The sequence below is a fragment of the Cherax quadricarinatus genome, chromosome 8 (genome assembly GCF_038502225.1).
Source record: "Cherax quadricarinatus isolate ZL_2023a chromosome 8, ASM3850222v1, whole genome shotgun sequence".
Lineage (NCBI taxonomy): Eukaryota > Metazoa > Arthropoda > Malacostraca > Decapoda > Parastacidae > Cherax > Cherax quadricarinatus.
In genome coordinates, this window is record NC_091299.1 from 62,341,769 (window position 1) to 62,355,211 (window position 13,443).

The 13,443-nt window shown below is 43.0% G+C and overlaps 1 protein-coding gene across 3 annotated transcripts in view; it reads right to left on the reverse strand.

Annotated features, from left to right (window-relative positions):
- LOC128685297 (rap guanine nucleotide exchange factor 2) overlaps nt 1–13,443 on the reverse strand; it is an 832,363-nt gene that overhangs the window by 340,917 nt on the left and 478,003 nt on the right. For 2 of the 3 annotated variants that reach the window (XM_070083072.1, XM_070083070.1), the window contains exon 1: nt 9,711–10,118. The exons of the other annotated variant lie outside the window; for it this stretch is intronic. The gene's annotated coding sequence lies outside the window, so the exon portion shown is untranslated. Of the gene's footprint in view, nt 1–9,710; nt 10,119–13,443 lie in introns of those variants that run through there. 3 annotated transcript variants of the gene reach the window in all.

Here is a 13,443-nt window from a genome sequence, read left to right on the forward strand (position 1 = left end):
CCACTTAACAGAGGCAGCAGTAACACCACTTAACAGAACAGCAGTAACACCACTTAACAGAGGCAGCAGTAACACCACTTAACAGAGCAGCAGTAACACCACTTAACAGAGCAGCAGTAACACCACTTAACAGAACAGCAGTAACACCACTTAACAGAGCAGCAGTAACACCACTTAACAGAGCAGCAGTAACACCACTTAACAGAGCAGCAGTAACACCACTTAACAGAGCAGCAGTAACACCACTTAACAGAGGCAGCAGTAACACCACTTAACAGAGGCAGCAGTAACATCACTTAACAGAGGCAGCAGTAACACCACTTAACAGAGCAGCAGTAACACCACTTAACAGAGCAGCAGTAACACCACTTAACAGAGCAGCAGTAACACCACTTAACAGAGCAGCAGTAACACCACTTAACAGAGGCAGCAGTAACATCACTTAACAGAGGCAGCAGTAACATCACTTAACAGAGGCAGCAGTAACACCACTTAACAGAGGCAGCAGTAACATCACTTAACAGAGGCAGCAGTAACATCACTTAACAGAGGCAGCAGTAACATCACTTAACAGAGCAGCAGTAACACCACTTAACAGAGCAGCAGTAACACCACTTAACAGAGGCAGCAGTAACATCACTTAACAGAGGCAGCAGTAACATCACTTAACAGAGGCAGCAGTAACATCACTTAACAGAGGCAGCAGTAACACCACTTAACAGAGGCAGCAGTAACATCACTTAACAGAGGCAGCAGTAACACCACTTAACAGAGGCAGCAGTAACACCACTTAACAGAGCAGCAGTAACAACACTTAACAGAGGCAGCAGTAACATCACTTAACAGAGGCAGCAGTAACATCACTTAACAGAGGCACCAGTAATAGAGGCAGCAGAAGAAAAATGAACAGATTCAGCAGAGCAACAGAGGCAACAGGAGGAGGAATTAATAGAACCAAGGTGAGTATGCCATAGTGGTGAGTATGCCATAGTGGTGAGTATGCCATGGAGGTGAGTATGCCATGGTGGTGAGTATGCCATGGTGACATGGTGGTTGTTACGCGCCCCTACTTCACTCCATTATATACAAAAATAAAAGGCCTGGTTAAAATAAGTTCTGTAATAATATATCGCGAACCACTTTATTACTAGCTAGATAAAGCAGGTTCGACTATATATTATTATCGGGTACAGTATGAATCAAAAGTACTCTCATTGTATTATATTGTATATTATATCTTTCCCCATGATTATTATAACTATAATATTATATTATATTATTATTAGGTTAGGTATTACGAATGTGTAACCACTACTGTAGTGACCAATGGGTGGTTCTAGAATTGACGCCACGCGTCGCCTTCTGGCAGAGCTGAAGTCTGACTATGAAGTAGTTGAGTGAGTCAGTCAGCTCCTAGCTCTGACTCGGTACGGGTCTTCAACCCAAAGCTCCTAGCTTAAACTAAAACTTTATACAAAGTCTTGCCTTTGCCATTAGTCTGGTAATTCATGTCACTTATAAAATAACTATTTCGTTACCCTAGACCTTTCTAAAAGAGTAGATTATTAATTGAAATTATTTTATCATACTCTGTTAATGAGAATTTGAACTTAAGATTGGGTTTCTTGCTGTATAGTGTTTCATTTATAATTGCTTGTGGTTATTTTAATTCACTAACCAAATACCAATGAAGCTAAATGATTGGTAATAAAATAAAGCTAACAAAAAAAATGGAGTTATTTGTGCCCCTATTGTTACGGTGAAGATTAAGTCGTAACAAATGGGTTGTCTGTCCGGGAGCTACTTACCCTGAAGTACATATTTGTTTTGCATTAAAATTAAGCTCCCTTGCGAGAATTAAGAAAATGGATCCAGAAATTAAGTCATTATTAGATGAATTAACAGAGGCTACTCTTGACACTTTAAAATTACAGACGTGTTGGCAAATAGCTAGACAGTTAGATATACCTTATAATAGATACCATAGCGCAGAGACTCTTAGGTCCCTAATTAAGGATAGATTATTTCCGAAAACCCAAGCAATGCCAGAACTAGATTCGGAAGATAGTTTTATTTCTCAGTTTGAGGAAGTAGAAATCCCACGGACGGGAACTGCCTTAAATAATGAAGTTGAACCAGGGTTTACAAGGCCTTACTACTCAGTCCAGTCTCAAAGCTCTCCCCCGTTCATTTCCCCGGAGTATGTATCGGTGGTTGGAACGAACCCTCAGTCAAATGACGGGGATAATTTTAGGACTGGTGCTCGTCCCAAAATACTTCCGGAGAAGACGCCCGAATTCCCTTCGGTGTCATTACCTCTTGGGAATTTCACGTCCGAACAACTAGAGAGAATAGAACGCATATTACTATTACAAAACTCTCAAATCGAAGCTAGAAGACGTCTAAACGAGGAAGAATTTAGGCGTGAAAGGTTTCGTTTTGAAACAAAGCAGAAGGGAGTTCCGGAAGAAAGAGACGTGAAGAGCACGGTAACCGGGTTTGACTTGCATAAAGCAGCTCTAATGGTACCTAAGTTTAACGAAACAGACTTAGATGAATTCTTTGAAATTTTTGAGAATCAGGCACGTTCAATGGGCTGGCCCAAAGACAAATGGGCCACATTGCTGCACACGTCTCTATATGGAAAGGCGCAGTCTTGTGTCGCCTCCTTACCATATGAGTTTTATGTCCAGTACGACGTAGTAAAGAGAACTATTTTAGAAGCATATGACATGCTCCCTATTAGTTACCAAATAGCTTTTCGTTCCATGAAACGGCAAACAGGACAAACTTATTTAGATTTTGCCCGAGGGAAAGCAGTGGCGTTTGAACGTTGGTGTCGAGCTTCTCGGGTCACGACTTTAAAAGATCTATCACAATTAATGTTACTAGAAGATTTGTATGCAAATTTTCCAGAGGGAGTTCGCCAGTATCTTGTTGGCCATCCGCAAACGACGTTGTTAGAGACTGCCGCGCTGGCAGACAACTTCGAGATTTCCCAGAGGTTGGTACAATCTGAAAGCAGCCAGGTTATCAAACCAGCAACGAGACCCGAACCTGCGAAGCCTTTCGGTAAGCGACCTACCCAACCCGTTCACTCCCGTGTAACAAGTAAACCCGAAGTAAAACACCAAATTCAATCGAGCCCATCCTATAGACCAGATAGGTCATGGGAAAAAATTAAATGTTCGTACTGTTCGAAGCTGGGACATTTCAAATCACAATGCTTTAAGCGTGATAGGGACCAGGGAAGGAGTCCATCCTATAGATTGCCCACACAAATCATATCCTCTACGACTCATCCAAGGAAGTCCGAGCCAAGAGTAGACGCTCTGTCCCAAGGAAAAGGAACAGATCCTCCTAGTTGACTAAGCAGAATATGGGTATCATCGTCGAACTTGTCAAGAGCTATGAGTCCTTACTTTTCCAAAAGCAAAGTAGGAATTACCGATAGCCAGTTGTTGCAAGTAAATTCCTTTAGGGATACGGGGTCCTACTTAACATTATTAAGAGAAGGACTGTTATCATTCCCCGCCAGATCATATACGGGTTTCGACGCTCTGTTGGAAGCTTATGGTGGCTCCACTACGCGAGTACCCCTGTACAAGTTATATGTTGAAACTCCTATTTTTACAGGCTGGACGTCAATCGGAGTGTCTCCAACTAACTTCCCCATAAAAGACGTAGACCTATTGATTGGGAACGACTTAGCGGAAGAAGGAATATGGAAAGAGCCCATAGTTATGGAAAATCCAACCGAGGAAAATTACGTCATCGAAGCCCGACGAACGGAACCTACCCTCTTTCCTCTGAGCGTAGTAACCCGGGCGATGACCAAACAGTCGCGTTCTCAGTTGGTATCGGAGGAAGTCATGGACGACGTCGACGTAGGAGTAAGAGACATATTCAACGAAAGCTCGAGTGTAGAGCCAACAATCCACCCAGAACCGATACCAGTTCCTAAGTCGGTGGTTTCCGAAATAGATTTATTCTCGAAGGAGGATCTAGTAAGAGAACTCCAAATAGACCCCTCCTTAAGTGACCTCAGGAAGCTTGCTGTGTTGGGAGAAGAAGCCCTTAAAAGTGACAGCTCTTACTATTGGGAGAAGGACTTACTGAAAAAGAAACTAGGATCTCTTAAAAGTGATCATCTAGTGGTCTTGCCTACCCCGTTTAGAAATTTAGCATGTAAGTTTGCTCATGACAGTCCTCAAGGTGGACATCTGGGACAAAAGAAGACTTTTAGAAAAATTGCTAAGCACTTCACATGGCCAAAAATGAAGGAAGAAGTGGAACAGTATGTAAAAAGCTGTTCTGTGTGTCAACTAGTAGGCAAACCTGCACATAATCCACCACCTGCGCCGTTGAACCCTATACAAGTAACAGGCGAACCCTTTTCACGTCTGGTGATCGACTGTGTCGGCCCGCTACCCAAGACTCGGCAGGGCAACCAGTTCCTGTTCACTATCATAGACACCGTCACCAGGTACCCGGAAGCAGTTCCTCTCAGGAGGATTAATGCTCGCCTAATAGTGAGAGCACTGATTAAGTTCTTCTCTCACTTCGGATTTCCAAGAGAAGTTCAATCTGATCAAGGGTCGAATTTTACTTCAAAATTTTTCCGTGAAGCCTTGGCTCAGTTAGGAGTCAAGACGGTTTACGCGACGGCCTATCGACCCCAATCACAAGGCGTGGTGGAAAGGTTCCATCAAACTTTGAAGATTATGATGAGGTCCTATTGTTTACAGTATTCCAAAGATTGGGATGAAGGTATTCCACTACTCTTGTTTGCCCTAAGAGAAAGCGAACAAGACAACTTGAAGTTTTCGCCATTTGAGTTAATATATGGGCATCAAATTAGAGGACCAGTACAGGTTCTCAAAGAAGCTTGGACCGGGGAAGAAACGCCGACTTTTAGGAGCTCTCCTACCTTAATGAAAGAACGCCTGAGCCTAGCTAGAGAATTGGCCGCCGAAAACTTACGACAAGCACAAAGTAAGATGAAGGAGGAATACGATCGTCGAACTAAACTTCGTTCATTTGAACCAAAAGATCAAGTTCTGGTTCAACGATTTCATCAGGGACATGCTTTACAGCCCAAATTTGAAGGTCCTTTAGAAATCGTGAAGCGCCTAAGTGACGTGAACTACTTGGTAAGGACGCCGAAGAAGAGGAACTCACAACGGACGTATCACATTAACCAACTTAAACCCTATTCAGGAATCGTTTCACCAGTTTCTACTATAACTTCTCTGAACCAAGAACGGGTTCCAGTAAGTTCGGATGAAATGATAGGAATACCAGTTCTTCTGAACAATTCGACAGCCTTAAAGAATTTAAATTCTCTACTGATAAATCTGGAAGTGGACAAAGGACACGAAATAAAATCCCTGATTAAGGCAAATCTCCACCTATTCAATGACGTCCCAAAACCGTGTACGTTGGGTGTGCACGATGTTACTCTCAGAGAACCTACTCCAATCAAGCAATCTCCCTACAGAGTGAGTCCCAAGAAACAAGGTGAGCTAGAGGCAGAGGTGAACTTCTTACTCTCACACGGGTTGATAAAACCAAGTAACAGTCCTTGGGCATCCCCGTGCATTCTAGTCCCCAAACCAGATGGGACTTCCCGTATGTGCACGGATTTTAGAAAAGTCAATGCTGTAACAGTGCCTGATGGGTTTCCAATACCCAGAATTGACGACTTAATAGACAAGGTCTCGAGAGCTAAGTATATCAGTAAATTGGACTTGTTAAGAGGGTATTACCAAGTCCCGTTGTCACCAAGAGCTCAAGAGATATCGGCTTTTACGATACCTGGTGGCCTATACAAGTATTGCGTTATGCCCTTCGGCTTCTGTAACGCGGCCTCTACGTTCCAGCGTATTATGAACATACTTACGGGCGGATTGGACGGAGTAGAAGCTTACTTAGACGACTTAGTCGTATACAGCGACAGTTGGCCCCAACACCTTAGACAGCTTAAAGCCTTGTTTGACGCCTTAAGTAAACATAATTTTACAGTGAATTTGTCCAAGTGTGAGTTTGGCCAGACGAAAATTAAATACTTAGGATTTCGGATTGGACAAGGTGAAGTCGCTCCTTTGAACGCCAAAGTAAAGGCCCTCTTAGAATTTCCTACCCCTAAGGATAGGAAAAGCGTATCAAGATTTTTAGGAGTTGCCGGTTACTACCGTCGGTTCTGTCCGAATTTTGCACAGGTAGCTTTTCCCCTAACTGAATTAACAAGTCCAAAAACAAAGTTTTCATGGACTCAGGACTGTGAAATTGCTTTTAATCGTTTAAAAAGATTACTATCCTCTTCCCCAGTATTGCTAAGTCCTGATTTTAATAAACCATTCCACTTACAAATAGATGCCAGTGCGTATGCTTTGGGAGCCGCATTGTTACAGAAGGCTCCAAATTCTGACCTATTACAACCTGTTTCTTATTTTTCTTCTAAGTTAAAGAAACACCAGATTAATTATTCAACTATAGAAAAAGAAGCCTTAGCTCTCGTTGTATGCCTAGAGAATTTTGATGTATATTTAGGATCTTCTACCCATCAGATATCGGTGTACTCCGATCACAATCCTTTGACCTTCATAAATTCTATGAAATCGAAGAATGTCAGAATACTTCGTTGGGCTTTGAGAATTCAACCCTTCTCTATTACCATTTCCCATATAAAAGGAAAACATAATCTCATTGCTGATGCCCTCTCTAGGCCTTGAAATTTTATTAATATACATTTATTTTTAACAGTATGAGTCGGTACTTTTATGACCATCTATGTTGTGGAGAAAGCTGGAGATGATGTAGGACTGCTGTCTATGTTACAACCTCTGCTACTATGACAGATGCTACCCACCACAGAGAGTACAAGTCAATGGCGACCGTCAGTCACGAGGGGGGAGGTGTTACGCGCCCCTACTTCACTCCATTATATACAAAAATAAAAGGCCTGGTTAAAATAAGTTCTGTAATAATATATCGCGAACCACTTTATTACTAGCTAGATAAAGCAGGTTCGACTATATATTATTATCGGGTACAGTATGAATCAAAAGTACTCTCATTGTATTATATTGTATATTATATCTTTCCCCATGATTATTATAACTATAATATTATATTATATTATTATTAGGATAGGTATTACGAATGTGTAACCACTACTGTAGTGACCAATTTGTGGTTCTAGAATTGACGCCACGCGTCGCCTTCTGGCAGAGCTGAAGTCTGACTATGAAGTAGTTGAGTGAGTCAGTCAGCTCCTAGCTCTGACTCGGTACGGGTCTTCAACCCAAAGCTCCTAGCTTAAACTAAAACTTTATACAAAGTCTTGCCTTTGCCATTAGTCTGGTAATTCATGTCACTTATAAAAGATAACTATTTCGTTACCCTAGACCTTTCTAAAAGAGTAGATTATTAATTGAAATTATTTTATCATACTCTGTTAATGAGAATTTGAACTTAAGATTGGGTTTCTTGCTGTATAGTGTTTCATTTATAATTGCTTGTGGTTATTTTAATTCACTAACCAAATACCAATGAAGCTAAATGATTGGTAATAAAATAAAGCTAACAAAAAAAATGGAGTTATTTGTGCCCCTATTGTTACGGTGAAGATTAAGTCGTAACAGTGGTGAGTATGACATGGTGGTGAGTATGACATAGTGGTGAGTATGACATGGTGGAGAGTATAACATGGTGGAGAGTATGACATGGTGCAGAGTATGACATGGTGGTGAGTATGACATAGTGGTGAGTATGACATGGTGGAGAGTATAACATGGTGGAGAGTATGACATGGTGCAGAGTATGACATGGTGGTGAGTATGACATGGTGGTGAGTATGACATAGTGGTGAGTATGACATAGTGGTGAGTATGACATGGTGGAGAGTATAACATGGTGGAGAGTATGACATGGTGCAGAGTATGACATGGTGGTGAGTATGACATAGTGGTGAGTATGACATGGTGGAGAGTATAACATGGTGGAGAGTATGACATGGTGCAGAGTATGACATGGTAGAGAGTATGACATGGTGGTGAGTATGACATGGTGGTGAGTATGACATAGTGGAGAGTATGACATGGTGGAGAGTATAACATGGTGGAGAGTATGACATGGTAGAGAGTATGACATGGTAGAGTATGACATGGTAGAGAGTATGACATGGTAGAGTATGACATGGTAGAGAGTATGACATGGTAGAGTATGACATGGTAGAGTATGACATGGTAGAGTATGACATGGTAGAGAGTATGACATGGTAGAGTATGACATGGTAGAGTATGACATGGTAGAGTATGACATGGTAGAGTATGACATGGTAGAGTATGACATGGTAGAGAGTATGACATGGTAGAGTATGACATGGTAGAGAGTATGACATGGTAGAGTATGACATGGTAGAGAGTATGACATAGTATAGAGTATGACATGGTAGAGAGTATGACAGTGATGAAAGTACTCAGTATAGTGCTAAGTAGCGTGGTGATGTAGGAAGTACTCAGTATAGTGGTGGAGTAGCGTAGTGATGTAGGAAGTACTCAGTATAGTGGTGGAGTAGCGTGGTGATGTAGGAAGTACTCAGTATAGTGGTGGAGTAGCGTGGTGATGTAGGAAGTACTCAGTATAGTGGTGGAGTAGCGTGGTGATGTAGGAAGTACTCAGTATAGTGGTGGAGTAGCGTGGTGATGTAGGAAGTACTCAGTATAGTGGTGGAGTAGCGTAGTGATGTAGGAAGTACTCAGTATAGTGGTGGAGTAGCGTAGTGATGTTGGAAGTACTCAGTATAGTGGTGGAGTAGCGTAGTGATGTAGGAAGTACTCAGTATAGTGGTGGAGTAGCGTAGTGATGTAGGAAGTACTCAGTATAGTGGTGGAGTAGCGTATTGATGTTGGAAGTACTCAGTATAGTGGTGGAGTAGCGTAGTGATGTAGGAAGTACTCAGTATAGTGGTGGAGTAGCGTAGTGATGTAGGAAGTACTCAGTATAGTGGTGGAGTAGCGTGGTGATGTAGGAAGTACTCAGTATAGTGGTGGAGTAGCGTAGTGATGTAGGAAGTACTCAGTATAGTGGTGGAGTAGCGTAGTGATGTAGGAAGTACTCAGTATAGTGGTGGAGTAGCGTAGTGATGTAGGAAGTACTCAGTATAGTGGTGGAGTAGCGTGGTGATATAGGAAGTACTCAGTAAAGTGGTGGAGTAGCGTGGTGATGTAGGAAGTACTCAGTATAGTGGTGGAGTAGCGTAGTGATGTAGGAAGTACTCAGTATAGTGGTGGAGTAGCGTGGTGATGTAGGAAGTACTCAGTATAGTGGTGGAGTAGCGTAGTGATGTAGGAAGTACTCAGTATAGTGGTGGAGTAGCGTGGTGATGTAGGAAGTACTCAGTAAAGTGGTGGAGTAGCGTGGTGATGTAGGAAGTACTCAGTAAAGTGGTGGAGTAGCGTGGTGATGTAGGAAGTACTCAGTATAGTGGTGGAGTAGCGTGGTGATGTAGGAAGTACTCAGTATAGTGGTGGAGTAGCGTGGTGATGCTACCATCACTTGCTGCTATCTTAAAGGTGGCCACCGTACACACTATTGATGGTGGGTCAGACACCTTCAACACTCCATACCTCCCACAAGTCACCCACACCGCCCTCACAACAACAACACCGTACCCAGCTGATTCTCAGCAGGGTGCCGGCACACACCTGTTTACAATGAACGCAGAGGTTATCATCAGGTCAGCTTGCAAGACGGCCCCTTTGCACACACCTGTTGCAGGGCAGTATTCATTCCATCGTTTTCACTTCACAAACATAACGCAGTTCTTCACTGGTCACTGCTGACTGTCTCACTGTATTTCCACATCACTGTCCGTTAATCTTTAAGGATCATGCATATGGTAGTAGCAGCCAGGGTAAACGTTTGTCCCAGTCGTTCTAGGAACTAGCAGCTTTCATAGCTAGTAAGGTACCTTCACACCAGTGTTTGTGTACCATAACGACGACAAGGAGTGGGCATTCGGGCCTCCTGGGTGCTGGGGAGAAAGGTGGTAGTATCCTAGCGAGGATTTGCTGGGACACTGGGATCCAGGCGGCACTGTTTGGCACCCAGTGAAGACTGAGGCGCACACCAAGAGTGCCACCCCAACAACTGCCCAGCTAGCAGCAGTCCGCACCCGCGCACACACCACCAGCTTACTACACACACACACACACACACACACACACACACACACACACACACACACACACACACACACACCTTCCCTACACACGCCTCTACTACAACCTATTCATCTCTCCCCATATCAGCTCACACCACAACCCGTCTCCCATGCACACCCGTCACCCACCCCAATAATCCCCCACAACGCGGCACCATCTACCACCACTACGTCACCAAACACATCTACACATTACACACCTGACATTACACTCCGCAACTCTCATACCTCAACTTTACAACAAATAAAATAATAAACGAGTTATTACCTACCTTAATATACTGTATCTAAAACTGTGTACACACACACACACACACACACAAACACGAGCTGGACGAGATTTTCGCATTATAATCAGTGACAAACATGTAATATGTACTAGACTTTTATCTCACATCTCATGTACTGTATTTGCCATCTTCATATATATATAATATATATATATATATATATATATATATATATATATATATATATATATATATATATATATATATATATATATATATATATATATATATATATATATATATATTAAAATGTCACTATTAACACTATTTCCTTTGTTTTGAAAGTTCTCATTATCCACCCTGGCTGTCGTGATCTTTGTTTTATTGTGTTCGTTGAAAGAAAGGTCAGTTTACATCATTACTGCCAGGTCTTTCACGTGTTCCTTATATTCTATCTGATGATTCTCTTGAGTTTTGTATATAGTGTTCCTTTTGAGTTCTTCATTCTTTCCATACCTAAGCAGCTGGAACTTATCACCACTGAACGTCATGTTGTTTTCCACTGACCACTGGAAAACACGGCTTATGTCTTCCAGTAATTTTTCAGTGTCTTATACCGTAGTGACTTTCATGCTTATTTTAGTGTCATCTGTAATGATGATAAAAAACTGTGACGGGTGTTTTTATCTGTCTGCTGTGAGGATGAGAAACAGCAGAGGTGCCAGGACAGTGCCTTGGGGCACTGAGCTTTTTACCTCACTGATGCTGGATCTTGCTCTGTTTACTACTACTATTTGTGTTCTGTGTGTTAGAAAACTGAAAATCAATCTGCCTACCTTCCCCGTTGTGCCCATGATCCTCATTTTGTGCGCAATCACGCCATGATCGCGTTTGTCATACGGCTTTGCAAAATCTGTGTCCATCACATCTGCATTTTGGTTGTCTTCCAATGCCTCCGTAATAATGGTTAGCGGTTGTGACAGGAATGATCTTACTAAAACCATGCTGGCTCGGGTTATGCTGGTTGTACTATTCCATAAAATTTCTAATTTGACATCTCATCACTCTTTTGGAGATCTTTGCAAAGTAAGAAGTTAGGGCTACTGGTTTGTAATTTTTAGCTAGTGCTCTACTACCTCCCTCATGCAAACTAGCTATGTCTGACCTCTTTAAGGTTTCTGGTATGTCACCTACATCTAAGCCACTCCCATCCATAAGATGGATATGAGGTGCACAATAAACTAGCCACTACCATCCATAAGATGGATATGAGATGCACAATAAACTAGCCACTACCATCCATAAGATGGATATGAGGTGCACAATAAACTAGCCACTACCATCCACAGGATGGATATGAGGTGCACAATAAACTAGCCACTACCATCCACAGGATGGATATGAGGTGCACAATAAACTAGCCACTACCATCCACAGGATGGATATGAGGTGCACAATAAACTAGCCACTACCATCCACAGGATGGATATGAGGTGCACAATAAACTAGCCACTACCATCCACAGGATGGATATGAGGTGCACAATAAACTAGCCACTACCATCCACAGGATGGATATGAGGTGCACAATAAACTAGCCACTACCATCCACAGGATGGATATGAGGTGCACAATAAACTAGCCACTACCATCCACAGGATGGATATGAGGTGCACAATAAACTAGCCACTACCATCCACAGGATGGATATGAGGTGCACAATAAACTACCAACTTTGACGGAAAAATCTCTAAATTTACCGCATAGATTTAGTGTTTAGTGTCATGTAGTGGAGACCCTTGTTCAAATGAACACCCACTACAGTGTTTAACTGGAGTTTACCTGGAGTGTGGGTCCTTCCCCACCCTTTCTGATCCTGGTGGGGGTCCTTCCCCACCCTTTCTGATCCTGGTGGGGGTCCTTCCCCACCCTTCCTGATCCTGGTGGGGGTCCTTCCCCACCCTTTCTGATCCTGGTGGGGGTCCTTCCCCACCCTTCCTGATCCTTGTGTGGGTCCTTCCCCACCCTTCCTGATCCTTGTGTGGGTCCTTCCCCACCCTTTCTGATCCTGGTGGGGGTCCTTCCCCACCCTTTCTGATCCTGGTGGGGGTCCTTCCCCACCCTTTCTGATCCTGGTGTGGGTCCTTCCCCACCCTTCCTGATCCTGGTGGGGGTCCTTCCCCACCCTTCCCTACACTGGGGTCCTCCACGCCCACACTGGTGTAAACAAAGAAGTGCCACGGGTCTTTAGTCCACTTACGATGACGTCACTCTTAAGTGGTGGTCACTATGAGGGACATCAAGTGGAGATCCTCTTGTCTCTTACATTCCACGTCTTACTTTAATCCTCCCCCCCCCCACCTCTACCTCTCTATCATCTTTCCTTCCCCTCACCGCCTTCCCCACCTCCCTTATTCTTCCACCCTCCACACTCTCACACACACACATACACATACATTCATACACACACACACACACTTCCTCCGTACTCCAGTCATATCTCCTTGATACTGATCCTCTCTCTCTCTCTCTCTCTCTCTCTCTCTCTCTCTCTCTCTCTCTCTCTCTCTCTCTCTCTCCCTCTTCCAGGCCTTCCTCAGCCTTATCTCTGACTTTTCCTTCCCTCCATCATTCCGTCTTCCTGTGTTAGCTGCATCAGGTACACTACACTGACTCAGTGTTTACAGTTACAAACACTACACTGACTCAGTGTTTACAGTTACAAACACTACACTGACTCAGTGTTTACAGTTACAAACACTACACTGACTCAGTGTTTACAGTTACAAACACTACACTGACTCAGTGTTTACAGTTACAAACACTACACTGACTCAGTGTTTACAGTTACAAACACTACACTGACTCAGTGTTTACAGTTACAAACACTACACTGACTCAGTGTTTACAGTTACAAACACTACACTGACTCAGTATTGAGTCACAAACACCACCACTACAATTAATAAAGGTACACCAAGGATGA